This window comes from Mus musculus, chromosome 3, assembly GCF_000001635.26.
Source record: "Mus musculus strain C57BL/6J chromosome 3, GRCm38.p6 C57BL/6J".
Lineage (NCBI taxonomy): Eukaryota > Metazoa > Chordata > Mammalia > Rodentia > Muridae > Mus > Mus musculus.
The window spans coordinates 58,651,764-58,664,478 of record NC_000069.6 but is presented as its reverse complement, the minus strand read 5'-3'; the positions used below and the strand labels follow the sequence as shown (position 1 = coordinate 58,664,478).

General features: G+C 43.1%; 1 pseudogene across 1 annotated transcript; it reads right to left on the bottom strand.

Annotated features, from left to right (window-relative positions):
• Positions 10,438 to 12,437, bottom strand: Gm8234 (predicted gene 8234; annotated as a pseudogene). Its single transcript, NR_004433.3, has one exon. The product of NR_004433.3 is annotated as a predicted gene 8234 (transcript).
• Positions 12,438 to 12,715: the final 278 nt, after the last annotated feature.

Genomic DNA, 12,715 nt, shown 5'->3' with positions numbered 1-12,715 from the left:
GGAAAAAAGGAAAAAAAAAAGACTCTCAGCTACTGCTCCACTTGCCTGTCTGCTTCCCAAAATGACAATCATGAGCTAACCCTCTAAAACTGTATACAAACCTCCAAGTAAATGTTTCCCTTTTATAAGAAGTTGCCTTGGTCACGGTTTCTCGTCACAGCAATAGAGCAGTGACTATGGCAGGCATTATTAGTCGTATCCACCTACAAATCATTCAAGCTACAAGAACAGCCATCCTGGCAAGACATGCCTATTGACGCAATACTGGCACCAATGTCGTGGGAGTATCCAACAGCTTTCTGGTTGGACTTAAGTCCTACTCCACTAGATAAAGATCATAGTTGGCACCATTATCAGGGCCAAGGCCTGTAACGAGACAGGTCATAGGCCCTAGGAAAAGAAAGGAGCATAGTATTAAACTAGCCCCTAATGACTTCTTGATATGCCTATAGATTGGTGGATCTCTCGACTCTCATCAGATAAGCTTCCTTTTGAAATAGATGATGGTTAGCACAGAGGCTCAAAATTGATCAAGGGACAGAGAATAAGAGACCATAGAGTACTCAGCTCTAAATTGGGCATCTATATCACTTCGCTCACCCAGTAGGCTGAAATTATTGTGAAGAGAGGACAAAAGACTCTTAAGAGGTAGCAGATGACTACAAGGAATTATGGACACAGCAGGGCAGCTACATATAAATCAAAATGATTGTGACAGAATATGATATCTGCACAAAGTTGAGCCAAACAAAAATGCCAGCATAGAGAGGTGAGGAGGGCCCAAAGTTCCACCCTCAGCTAAGAACTGGTAAGTGCTGAGAGCAGAGTCAGTTTTCTTTAAGGGGTAGTTCTTGCTAGGTAGATGGCCCCATACCCAAGAGCATCCAGACAACACAAATGGGAGTCAGTAGGTTTTTTATTTTTAAAAATGAGGACATAGAGTTGAGCATGAAAGAAAAAAAATCCAGAAGGAGTTGGAAGAGAATGTGAATATGAGCAGAACACATTGACATTTTTAAAAGAACTAATAAAAAAATGAGGAAAAAAAAGAAAAAGATAAAAAATGAACTGTAAAGGGTCTCAGGGACACATGCCTTTTCTCTTAGAAGAGCACTCAGTAGCAATGGTGTGCCAGGTGCTTTCACACGGTGTATAACAACCCTGTATGGGAGATAAGAAGGTAATGGAACAGAGGGGTATCAGGATGGGAAACACGGACTGTTTCCTTCCCGGTGAGAGCTAAAGTTCCCTCTCAGTTTCCACCAAGGTGAAATGGGACACAAGACAGTTAGAAAGGCTTTGGTGAAAGGTGTTTACTTCACAGTAAATTGATGATTCCCAGTCTCCCTTAAAGCCAGGAAGAAATATTCTTGAGGACTGGCCAATTCCTGATGAGAGAGCTAAATCTGTCCTACTGATTCCACTCCCTGGTGCACTGGCATCAGATTGTATCTCAAAAGGGAGAGTTTCCATTACCCTGAACAAGGTATGGCTATGCACACCCTTGGGTTATGGTAGCTTCTGTTGACCATGTGGCAAGAGAGGAGTTCTGCTTTGTCAGCTCACCCCGAGAACCAAAGCACGGAGCTCTGGCTGGGTGTGCTCCTTCCTTCCCTTCTTATCCCAACTTGCCTCTCTCCAGCTCAACACACACCGGTCAGAGACCCTCAGCCTAGCTTCTGTGCTTCCTCATCTCTCATATACGTTGGCCTATTTGAAGTGACCTTTATAATTTGCCAGTAATTAATGAAGAAAGCGACTCTCAGCAAGACTAGGTGACTAGACCAAAGTCAGACAGCATGCAAGCACCGAAAATGATATTTAAAAACAGGACTGAGTCCTCCCAAGCTTTATCTGCCTGAAAAACATGGCAAAAGCTACAAATTAGGACCTGACTTATAATTTTATGTCACAAAAGGGACTTGATTTCTAGACTGATTATTTTGGTGTATTATCTATATTTCAAAAAAATTGATGGAAAAAAATGTTAATACTGCAGCACTGACTTAAAAGTCAGATTTCTCTGAAAGCCTCCTTCTGAGGAGCTGCATTCACAGGACCAGGAGGTCCTATGCAAGCTGTCAAAGGAGGGCAGCAATCAGTAGGCATCCCAAGCTGTCATGCCTACGAACCACAATGACCACCATGACAAAGTATCCCTAAAGGCACAATGGGGACACCTATATCTTGGCTGTAGCCAATGGCTATCTAATTAGTCTTAAGGCATGATTAACAGTATAGAAATGATGCCCAGTAAAGGACACCTACCCAACTATTGAGGCTAATGAGATGGATCACAGAGGAGAACCTACTACTGCCATTTATCAAACCAGTGTAATTCCTAACTGCATTCAAAATAGGTATTCTTTTACCTACCCATCTCTCATCAAAGAAGCTTCTCCCTGCAAGTGATGGAGACCATTACAGAAACTCCCAGCTCATCAAGGTGCAGAACAGCCCCGGCTCCAGCTGATATGTCTACAACACAACCCTCGAATCTAAGACTCAGAAAGCATAGCTGAAGAAAGGGCAGAAAGAGTGTAAGAGCAAAAGGGCAGGAAGTCTGCTGTGTAGATTGGGTTTCCTAAAAATGTCAAGGAAACTACACTCATGATACTTCAACAATGCGACTGCCTCAGTAACCCCTGGATGGCAACACCAATGGACATGCTAACCTGGAAGGAGGAAATCTCACAGGAAAAGCAGACAATCCAGAATCATATCCATATAAGCAGTAATAGACTCACCAGGCTGTGCTTATGTGTTTATGCACATATATGAGAACAGCAATTAATAAATAATTACTTAAATGATAAATAAATAAAGAGGCCATGGATTTGAAAGGAAATGATGTGGGATATGGGCAGGGCTGTAGGGAGAGACGAAAAAGGACAATGACATCATTATGTTTTAATTTTTTTCAATTGCAAAAATAATTTGGTTGATTTTATTTTTTTAGTTATGTCAGATTTAGAACTCATTCATGGTATTAAAAAAAAATGAGGAAAACTTTCCCATTATTCAAATAGTGCCACCCGGTTTAGCAGAACACAGTGATCATCAATGGCCTTTACGCATTAATCAAATTCTGCAAACAGCTTCAAGTTCAAGGCGCTTTACTTTTAATCTCGCTGGTGCCAACCAACGCTTATGAATTAACTACATTTGTTTGTCAGTTTTAACCACAGGTTGGCTATAGATTAAACAGACTAGAAAAAAAGCAATTAAAAGACTCTGAAGGAACCAGTTAACAGACATGACTAGAATATACAGCTCATTTTTGGAATTTACAATAAATAATAGCATATAATTTTATATATTTTTAATTTTGTGCTACAGTTCTTTTATGTCAGTATGAGTTACCTGAAAATTATATGTGTGTACAGATGGAAAAAATATATACGCATGTTTTTGAAGGGCCTGTTGTTAAGCATTTGCCAGCACAGTCACAATCCAATTTCAAATCCAATTTTACAGATCTCAGAAACCAGGCAGACAGTGGGGAGAGAGGCCTGCAGGGACAGGCAAGCAACTAAGAGATGGGTTTGTTTCAGAAGCCTTCTGTTCTAGAATATGGACTATGACACTCGTGCAAGGGATCCACGGGTAACGGTGCTTGGTAACAAGCAAGACAACCTCTCCAATCCCCAGGACCCAGCCCACATGGTCAAAGGTGAAAACAATTCCCACAGGTTGTCCTTTTACCTCCACACAAGCATCCATGTCATGGCACTCACGTGCCCACATACAGACACATACACATAGATTACATGAACACAAATAAATACATCAAAATATAATAAAATAAAAAATTTTAAAGGAACTGGAGTCATCTAGACTACAGACCAAGAATTTCCTTTTACATATAGTAATGATAACTTCTATTTGTAATAGGTGAATGATTCTGGTTCTAACTTCCTCACACAATTATGAGTTATCTCTTTCTGTCTCTCTGCTTTCTCTCTCTCTCTCTCTCTCTCTCCCTCTCTCTCTGTACTCAAATCATCAGCAAGCTCCTCTCTATGACTCTCTATGAGTTGCCTGAGATCTCACACCGTTTTCCTGCTGCTGGAAGAGCTGATGCTTAGGGTTCCTGATGCTTTTCGAGTCCTGTAACAGCCAAGAAAGACCCCAGCAGAGCCCTCAATGACCCGTCATGCACTGCATGTCACTCAGGATATAAAGAGAGATTTTACCAGCTTGTTTGGAAGATAAATTGGTAAACAGAGGAATATATCAAGATTACCACAGGTTGACATGACTTGGTGACATCATCTGCTTGGTCTCTCATTGTTCTTCTCTATGCTGGGCTGTCCTGTTTGCCAAGAAGGAGATTCTTTCGATTTTCAGTTGACAGCTATTTGCTGTTACAAGGACAGCTACAACACCATTGATCAGCATTTGTGCTGAGCGTGCTCCCTTGCCTCCAAATTGCACCTCCACACTCTGCCCCGGGCATTGTTAACTGGCAGGCTTCACTATGATTTCATATCTCACCTGCTTCCACTTTGGTCTTTGCTTGGACTGACCTTTGGAGAGGGCCACGAGAGCTGGAGATTAGAGGGAAGACAGAACGCTTAAGGAGCCTCTCACATCCTGTCTGCCTGGTAGACCAGATGGCCTAACTGCAGTTCCCAGAGCATACAATCCCTATGTTGCACTTTCTGTGGATACTGCAGTATGTCTCACCATACCACCAGGCCTGTGAGCCCAGCTTGAAAGAACCCTTTGTCAGAACCCTTCATTTGCTCACACTTTTGTAGACCTTTAAACTCTCTTCAGTCACCATTTTTGACTGTCCTGCTACCTGTTGACAGTGTGCCTGACATACGGGGCTCCTTTCCATCTTGTAGGCTCATTATCTCATTCAGTCGTTCCAGTAGCCCTGCAAAGGAACATCAGCATCAGCCTGGCTTACAAGAGAGGAGCCTGAGACCCAACACTGATGAATTTGGGTATGCAGGGAAGTCAGAACAATCCCCACCCTCTCTGGCAGCATGGAACTAGACATGCCAGCAGGTTGCAGGGAGTGTGAAAAGGAAGAGCCTGCAACCCTATGGAGACTCCAGAGCCCCACTATCTCCCTGCCCTTAGTGCTGCCGTCTCTCTGTGGTACAGCTACATTCTCCCTGCTTCTAGTGAGGCTGGAAACTTAGGGTCAAGGTCATGTGGTAAAGGTCCTTGACTAACAACCTGAAGCTTTTGTTTGGACAATTCCTAGGAGCTACAGAGGATGTCTACATAATGCAGTAAGATAAATGGCAGCAGCACCAAGAGAGAGGGATGTGTTGGTATTAGCCTCTTCCCTCATTAAACCCAGTCAGCTCTTTCCCAGGACTCTCCAGGTTAGCATATAATGACAGGCAAAAACAGTGCAGTCTCTGGCTCTGATCCTACAGATCAGGAGCCACTCTTGACCCTCCCTCTGAGCAGAAATTAAGCCCAGACAGAAGCCGTTGTCTTACTCTTTCCTGCAGCCCACTTTATAAATTTGTAAATGTTCATTATTTGTTTATGTACCTCTTTAAGACCTAAAGGAAGAGAGGCTTCAGGAGATGACAGCCACTGGAGTGCAGTGCATGTGTGGACAGTTGACATGAGGGAGCATACTGGTATACTCTTAGCTCTAAAATGACCTGAAGAAACGGTTGCTGAAAGAGTAAAGAATATTCTCAGTCTAAACAATTGTGAGTGGCACCCCGGACAGTGTGAGAAAACAGAGACATCACCCTTTTGAGAATTCCATCAGGACACACGCACAACAAGAGCTGCCCTCTGGGGACACTGAACATTTCTCTGATGTGCCACTACCCAGGGCAGTGTGAGGCTTTAGTTTCCCTCCTGGAGCTGGTGACACGTTGGCATGAAAATCCTCCATGGTAGCTTTCATGCTAAATTAGATTTTCCAGAAGAGTCAAAGATCAAAGGCAGGATGAGAGATGACAATTTGTTTTCTTGTATGAGTCATAGCTCAGATCACCAAACACAGAGTTCATCAAATGTTTTGAGCAGTGATGACAGTACTGAGACAAAATTACAGCTTTCTGCTGTGATGTTTAATTACAACTTTTCATCTGATTAAGGGCACTGTCACTATTGGTGACAGTGCAAATTACCCATCACCCCAAAATTCTTCCTCTGGGAATTTATCCTTACGCACTCTGAAATATGTAGGCTAAGACTTAGCTATAGAGATAGTCTCCAGATAGCTCTTTAACAGTGCAAACATTCAGAAACAAATTCCTCCAAAAGAGGAGAAGTAGTTAAAGATAGCATCATCATAATGGGTCACCACTATGGTCCACATTGCCATACATGTACTGGCATTGTGTGAAAAGAACCTGGTATTCCATTTATTAAGTATTAGCCAATAAAGTAAGCTATATGCTCAGGTCACATCACACAAAACACAATATGAACGACTGTGACAATATGTCCCTTCACCACTATCACACACACCCCCAAAAAAAAGTCCTGTAGAATTGTTCTTCAATTAGAATTGCCTAGATGAACTCCAAGACAGAGAGTTTAAAAGAAAAATTATAAACGTGGTAAAATAATTCAAGAATTTTACAGAGGGCATGAACAACTTGGATGACCTTAAAGAGGAGAGGGATAAATTCCTGATAAAAGTCCAAGAAAATACAAGCATACCGTTGAATGAAATGATGGAGTCTGTATTAGTTACTGTTCAGTTGCTATGATAAGATACCATAACCAAAAGCAACTTATACAATGAAAGGTTTGCAGTTTACAGTTCTGGAGGATAAAGTGAGAGTCTGTAATGGCTGAGGAGGCATGACAGCAGGGGGCCAGAGCAAGAAGCAGAGAGAACCATAAACATGAAGCAAAGAGAGCAAGCTGAAGCAAGACAAGGCAATAATCTCACAAAGCAAAACCCACGCCAGTGATGTACTTCCTCCAGCAAGGCAGGCTCCACCCTCTAAGGTTCCATAACCTCCCCAAACAGCGCCACCCACTGGGCATCAAAGAGATGACCAAATACATCCAAGAAGCTACAGAAAGAAAAAAGAAACTAACTGAAACACAAAACAGATCTAAGGACACAAACTGCAAAATGCAACAAAATAAAAATACCTGGCAAAATGACTGCAACCACAACTCAAAGATAACTTTAGATAGCAGTGGTCTCCATTCCCCAGTCAAAAAGAAAAAAGTCCACTGATTGGGACTGAGAAATAAAAATCCATCTTTTTCTTGTCTACAAGAAATACATCTGACCTTCAAGGATAAGGGCCGCTGTAGAATGGAAGGGCAAGTAAAAGGTACCTAGAAAAAGTAGGCATTGCTATCATACTATCTGAGGACATAGGCTTTAAACCAAGTGTCTCAGAAGAAATAGACTTCTCGCTCTAATCAAGGAACAGTTCACCAAGAAGACGTTATCATCCTAAGCATCAATGCTATAAACTCTGGCACCTCCAAATTAATGCAAAGCACACAGCTAGACTTCAGGACACAGATCAACCCAGATCAGTGATATTAGGTGATTTCTGGACTCCACTCTCTCCTCAGACAGGCCATCTGGGCAAAAATTAAATAGAGAAGCATCAGAACTAAACATCATACATACATAGTTATATAGATCTAACATAACTACAGAGCATTCCACCCAAACACCCAAGAATACTTAAATCAGCAGCCTATGGAAATGTTTCTAAAATACACTACATCCTGGGACAAAAAAAACAAATCTCAACACAGAAGAAATGTATAACATCATGGAGCTTATGTGACCGCAATGCATTAAAGCTTAAAATCCACGGGGAAGTGTGGCCCTCACCCTCAGCAAAGGAACTTCTTTTTGCAAAATAAGGAAGCCACTACAGAGATCAGCAACCGGTCAAATGCAGAGAGCAAGTGGGTTTGGGGTGCCCAGCCCCAGTTGGTATAGCTAAAGCACAACCTCATCATGGAAAAGCAGACAGAAAGTGTACGATCCAGAGGGCCAAAATGCTGCTTTCTAGAGATAACAGAGACATTATGTTAGAAATCTCACCAAGATAGTTGCTAGACCAAGACCTGCATGGCGACAACACCAGTCAACATGGATGGGGGAAATCTCACAAGGCCCCATCCTTACAGGAAGAACTACAGGCAGCCAATGTGAGGGGAGCAACCAGTTATCTCCAGGGACCCTGATATGTTACCCATTCTCAAGTGGCCAGTCCTAAACGCATGTACATATAAGCAACTAAACAGATTCAGCAGGATCTGTGTGTGTGCCAGTATGTGTGTGTACATGTGTGCGCGCATATTTGTATTTATATAACAAAAGTAATTATAGGAGAAAGGGTCATGAATTTGAGAGGGAGTGGGAGAAACAAGGAAATAATGTAAATATACTACGCGTGTGTGAAATGCTCAAAAACGTGAACATTTTACATTGAAAAGAAAAAAGGTCGCTAAAGACCATTCTCTAGGTCATAGCAGGAGAGTCCCACTGTTCCAGGACAGCATGGTCATACTTGCCCCTCTTTTCCCAGCTTCTGGCCTTGGCGCAGTGCAGTCCAGCCTCACTAGGATACACCATTGCAAACTACTGGTGCATAAAGGTGACAGCATAGTCCCTGGCCTCGAAGGACTTGGAGTTTGGGGGAGGGGATCACAGACACTTTCCAACGGAAGCTCGGCAGATTTCGCGGGGAAGCCCTAGGTTTGGAAGTCTCCTGAGTGCTCCAGAGACAAAGCGCAATGTTGAAGCACCCTCTAAGACAGCACCTCCAAGTGAAGGCTACCAGATCTGAGCCTCTCACCAGAGGAAAACTGCTCACAAGATGTGCCAAGTGCGCCTGTGGGAACTGGACCACAGAGATGGTCTTCTGCCGTCCTTAAGGCAGACGTGTGAAGACAGTGCTGCAGCTGACCTCCAGAGTAACTTCCTATAGTACTTCCCTCCCATAGAATATCACACTGTATTAAAGGGCGAAATTTCACTTTTTTTTTTTTGTACTATCCTTACCGTCTAGTCCTATGTGTTGAAGTTTTAGTGCAACAGCATGCTGCCCCCTTCTGTTCATCTGTATTACTACATCCTGGCGTAGTGGGTTGAGGCAGAGCAGAGGGTCTAACACCCTCTCTTACTTCACAGAAGGGAGAAAAGAACTAACAGGTGATGAAACTGCCAAAAGCATACAGATAGCAACCATAATAAACTGTAAGATGTAATCCATTATTCTTTTTATCTTTTAAGAATAAAAATGGTAAATTGTGGTTAGGATAAGAGGTAAGGTTCGTTACATATCCTCATTTAATCCTCTCAATGTCCTAGAAAGGGAGAACAACTAGTTTCTCTAAGGTTGGATATAATTTGAAGGATGAAGACAGAAAATATCACATCAGAACACAGGCCGATGACATGTGATATGTACAAAGGATTCTGGGACATAGTATGGCATGGAGATGGTCAGCACTCTTTTGATGTTATATTAGCTGTTGTTAATAATGTCTGGCTGGGCGTGGGAAATGCAACTTAAAGTGACTGAGAGATTCATCTCGCCCCAGTTAGCATGGCTCTCATCAAGAAAACAAATGACAGCAAATGTTGGTGAGGATGCTGGGGAAAGAGAGTCCTTATCTACTATCAGGAACACACTTTCTCCTGTGGAGTTCGATATAGAGATTTCTCAAAAAGTTAAAAATAAAGCTATCACATGATCCAGCCCGTTCACTTCTGGCCACACACACAAAGGAATCTATATCTTCCAACAGAAATGTTTGCATATACATACTCACTCCTGCCCTGCTCACCAGAGCCAGGGAGTAGAATCCACTCAGATGCTTCTGAACTGATGAATGGACGTGTAGTGCGTGCACACATTAGAATTTGCTCAGCTATGAAGAAAACATGAAATCTGCGGGTAAATGGATGGAACTGTCCCCAGAGATAAGTGCTGCCCGTTCTCCTTCATTTTTAGATCCTAGTTTCAAGGTTTTAAATTATGTGTTCGGTTTTATGTGTCTGCAGTAATCAGGAAATTAGAAACGCCATGGGGGTGGGAGCAGGCTAGGCCTTGAGGGTGGAGGGAGTAGTAAAGCACCCTGAGGCCGGGGTACTGGGTGGTTAGAGGATTAAGTAGGGTGCCTCAGTTACTTTTCTTTTGGGGGGTTTCGAGACAGGGTTTCTCTGTGTAGCCCTGGCTGTCCTGGAACTCACTTTGTAGACCAGGCTGGCCTCGAACTGAGAAATCCGCCTGCCTCTGCCTCCCAAGTGCTGGGATTAAAGGTGTGCACCACCATGCCCGGCTCTTTTGTATTGCTGTGATAAGACACCATGATCAAGACAACTAGGTCTTTCTAGTTTGTAACGTAAAGACTGTGCCAAATCCTGGGAACAAGATCAGACGACCACAAGGGGGCATCTTTTTCTGTCAGGGAGGGTATCTAAGCTGCTGGTTACACAACTAAATGTTTTCTCCTTTGGCATTTCCATTGAAGCTCTGCTAATCACTCTTTTTAAACCTTTAAAAGCACCAGGTTTTAATATCAATTTGGGAGTGAGAGGGGAGAAACACTATCAGGAACTTCTCTCCAGAATAAAACAATGTTGTTCATTCCTCCACATGTCCAAATTAAAGGTCTACTGAAACCAAAATGAAAATCCAAACCCCATACAGAGGAAAAAAAAAAAGATACTAAAATTACATTCTAGGGGGTGAGTGCATTCCGCAGTCTTTGCTGGACTGTCTAATTGTCCTTAGGCTGACTTTTAAAAATTAACACCCTAACTCATCAAAATATACATTTTTCCCATTGCCTTTTGGGGGGTGTCTTAGTCAGGGTTTCTATTCCTGCACAAACATCATGACCAAGAAGCAAGTCGGAGAGGAAAGGATTTATTCAGCTTACACTTCCATACTGCTGTTCATCACCAAAGGAAGTCAGGACTGGAACTCAAGCAGGTCAGAAAGCAGGAGCTGATGCAGAGGCCATGGAGGGATATTCTTTACTGGCTTGCTCAGCCTGCTCTCTTATAGAGCCAAGACTACCAGCCTAGAGATGGCACTACCCACAATGGGCCTTTCCCCCTTGGTCACTAATTGAGAAAATGCCTTACAGTTGGATCTCATGGAGGCATTTCCTCAACTGAAGCTCCTTTGTCTGTGATAACTCCAGCTGTGTCAAGTCGACACAAAACTAGCCAGTACAGGGGGGCTTTTAAAATTAAAAATAATAATTAAAAGTGAAAACCACTTGAAGGAATTCATGAGCAGTTGCCTGACACATTTGATGGCACATACGGCATATGGCGGTCAGGAAGGAGGCTCACAGCACACGTCATTCAGGGCATACTCATCTTTAAGGCTTAGCTTTCTTCCAAACAGTGTAAAATACCCACAATTCCAAGTATGAGGGGACACAGACAATCTCTTTTGAGAATTCCACAGGACAATACAGATGCCCCAGCTGTTCTTCATAGAGCGACAGGGCTTCAGTCAAGTTGACACAGTTCCTCTGTGTGAAGTATTTTCCATCCTGTTTCAGAACCTTCATTGACAGGTCGAGAATCAGTCTGAGGAACTCCCATGTGCAATCTTCTTCTGGAGAATAGAGTTAGGGACAGCTATCTGTCAAATCACTAGTCACATAATCAAACTCTCTCCCTTCTTTGGCTTACCTCTTCAGAACTGGGTTGCAGTCTTCTATAAGACCCTGATAGCAGTCTCCTTTAAGATTGCCTAAGACATCTCCACATGTTCTCCGCATGTATTTCTTACATCCATCAGTGACCATTTGGTCAATCTCTACCATAGTGACCATCTTTGGTTCCAGTTTGACAATTTCACACAATATGCCTCCATCCCCACCTCCCAGAATCCGTGTATCTTTGCCAGTGTAGTCTTCTTTACCACTGCCCATGTTGGCCCGAGTATATGCCAAGTCACTCTCTGCCAAATTAACATCCCCGCTGAGGATGAGAATATTCCCAAACTGCTCTGAGTGTAGGATTTTAATGTTCTGATAGGGTGAATCTTCATCATACACTACTTCATCTACGTCATACTCAACCAGGCGCCCATCAGCAGTAGGCCAGTATCTGTCAACAGCCCCTCCTCGAACTATGGGTGGTAATCGCTTCACCCGCCCTGTACTGTCTTGACTCAATTCTTTCATTTTTTTCTTCTATCTTGTTCAAAAGGTTGTCAGTTTCTTGTTTGCCTTGCACATCACTGTCGTAACTCTGAAGGTCCAGCAACACCAATCCATGTGGATAAATTCGCACATTGGCAAAGCTGCCATTCTTGTTCGTGTAAGTTGCTAAATATCCATGGTCCTGCCAGGTGTGCACTGACTCTGTCATCCCCTGCTCCTGAAAAAACTGGACTGAAGGCCTTTCAGAATGGCCTCACCATCAGCTTTGGCACCCAGCGTGAAGTCTAGCATGCTGTGTCTTGCTGCTGCCATACTGGGGAGGCAACCACAGGAGACTGAGGGACCGTGTCAGGCTGCGGGCCCACAACTAAATAATTACAGTCATGAAATCTCTGCAAAAGAAGGCGTAAAAGTTCAATAAAATACAATGAACATGAAACGCCCTGGTTTCCTCAAAGGAAGGAAAGCCCAAGTGGAAAGTCCCAAGTTTCAGGGTGGGGAGAAGGCAAGGAAGGGGGCATCATGGGCAGAGATATCTAGGTAGGTATGAGTGTCAGGGACTTAACCAATGCCACAGTGCATAGCCCAAGGGAAGGAAAGG